The sequence below is a fragment of the Conger conger genome, chromosome 18 (genome assembly GCF_963514075.1).
Source record: "Conger conger chromosome 18, fConCon1.1, whole genome shotgun sequence".
Taxonomy (NCBI): domain Eukaryota; kingdom Metazoa; phylum Chordata; class Actinopteri; order Anguilliformes; family Congridae; genus Conger; species Conger conger.
In genome coordinates, this window is record NC_083777.1 from 32,263,851 (window position 1) to 32,266,350 (window position 2,500).

The following is a 2,500-nucleotide window of genomic DNA, read 5'->3' on the forward strand; positions in this document are numbered from 1 at the left end:
TCATCCTGTACCACAAAGCATTAAAAGACTCACATTTACAGGATACTGCAATTTGAGATTATGTACTTCATGACTTTTATCCAAAAGCAATACCACTGTGCACCATGTTCCTGCAGAGTGGCTGGAGCAAAGCGGGTTGAGCTTGGTGGGGCCAGTAGGGGGAGATCTTTCCTCTGGTCAAATGACCCCCAGTGCAGTGATGAGTGACTGCTGTAGGAGACGCAAATCTGGCCTTCAACCTGTCACCTCATCGTCCCCTGGCCTTCAACCTGTCACCTCATCGTCCCCTGGCCTTCAACCTGTCACCTCATCGTCCCCTGGCCTTCAACCTGTCACCTCATCGTCCCCTGGCCTTCAACCTGTCACCTCATCGTCCCCTGGCCTTCAACCTGTCACCTCATCGTCCCCTGGCCTTCAACCTGTCACCTCACCGTCCCCTGGCCTTCAACCTGTCACCTCACCGTCCCCTGGCCTTCAACCTGTCACCTCATCGTCCCCTGGCCTTCAACCTGTCACCTCACCGTCCCCTGGCCTTCAACCTGTCACCTCACCGTCCCCTGGCCTTCAACCTGTCACCTCACCGTCCCCAAGGTTAACTGGCAAAAGGGCATTCTCTCCCTCTGCACCTCAGCTGCCGTGTCGTGAACGTTCTGCTGCAAAATGGCTGCCGTGCGTCAGTCAGGCGGGGCGACACACTGGTGGTGGTGAGGTGGGGCTACACACTGGTGGTGGTGAGGTGGGGCTACACACTGGTGGTGGTGAGGTGGGGCGACACACTGGTGGTGATGAGGTGGGGCGACACACTGGTGGTGGTGAGGTGGGGCGACACACTGGTGGTGGTGAGGCGGGGCGACACACTGGTGGTGGTGAGGTGGGGCTACACACTGGTGGTGGTGAGGTGGGGCTACACACTGGTGGTGGTGAGGTGGGGCGACACACTGGTGGTGATGAGGTGGGGCGACACACTGGTGGTGATGAGGTGGGGCGACACACTGGTGGTGATGAGGTGGGGCGACACACTGGTGGTGGTGAGGTGGGGCTACACACTGGTGGTGGTGAGGTGGGGCGACACACTGGTGGTGGTGAGGTGGGGCGACACACTGGTGGTGGTGAGGTGGGGCTACACACTGGTGGTGGTGAGGTGGGGCGACACACTGGTGGTGGTGAGGTGGGGCGACACACTGGTGGTGGTGAGGTGGGGCGACACACTGGTGGTGGTGAGGTGGGGCGACACACTGGTGGTGGTGAGGTGGGGCTACACACTGGTGGTGGTGAGGTGGGGCGACACACTGGTGGTGATGAGGTGGGGCGACACACTGGTGGTGGTGAGGTGGGGCGACACACTGGTGGTGGTGAGGTGGGGCGACACACTGGTGGTGATGAGGTGGGGCGACACACTGGTGGTGGTGAGGCGGGGCGACACACTGGTGGTGGTGAGGCGGGGCGACACACTGGTGGTGGTGAGGCGGGGCGACACACTGGTGGTGATGAGGTGGGGCGACACACTGGTGGTGATGAGGTGGGGCGACACACTGGTGGTGGTGAGGCGGGGCGACACACTGGTGGTGATGAGGTGGGGCGACACACTGGTGGTGATGAGGTGGGGCGACACACTGGTGGTGATGAGGTGGGGCGACACACTGGTGGTGGTGAGGCGGGGCGACACACTGGTGGTGGTGAGGCGGGGCGACACACTGGTGGTGAGGTGGGGCGACACACTGGTGGTGGTGAGGTGGGGCGACACACTGGTGGTGATGAGGTGGGGCGACACACTGGTGGTGATGAGGTGGGGCGACACACTGGTGGTGATGAGGTGGGGCGACACACTGGTGGTGATGAGGTGGGGCGACACACTGGTGGTGGTGAGGTGGGGCGACACACTGGTGGTGATGAGGTGGGGCGACACACTGGTGGTGGTGAGGTGGGGCTACACACTGGTGGTGATGAGGTGGGGCGACACACTGGTGGTGATGAGGTGGGGCGACACACTGGTGGTGATGAGGTGGGGCGACACACTGGTGGTGGTGAGGTGGGGCGACACACTGGTGGTGGTGAGGTGGGGCGACACACTGGTGGTGATGAGGTGGGGCGACACACTGGTGGTGATGAGGTGGGGCGACACACTGGTGGTGATGAGGTGGGGCGACACACTGGTGGTGGTGAGGTGGGGCGACACACTGGTGGTGATGAGGTGGGGCGACACACTGGTGGTGATGAGGTGGGGCGACACACTGGTGGTGATGAGGTGGGGCGACACACTGGTGGTGATGAGGTGGGGCGACACACTGGTGGTGGTGAGGTGGGGCGACACACTGGTGGTGGTGAGGTGGGGCGACACACTGGTGGTGGTGAGGTGGGGCGACACACTGGTGGTGGTGAGGTGGGGCGACACACTGGTGGTGGTGAGGTGGGGCGACACACTGGTGGTGGTGAGGTGGGGCGACACACTGGTGGTGATGAGGTGGGGCGACACACTGGTGGTGATGAGGTGGGGCGACAC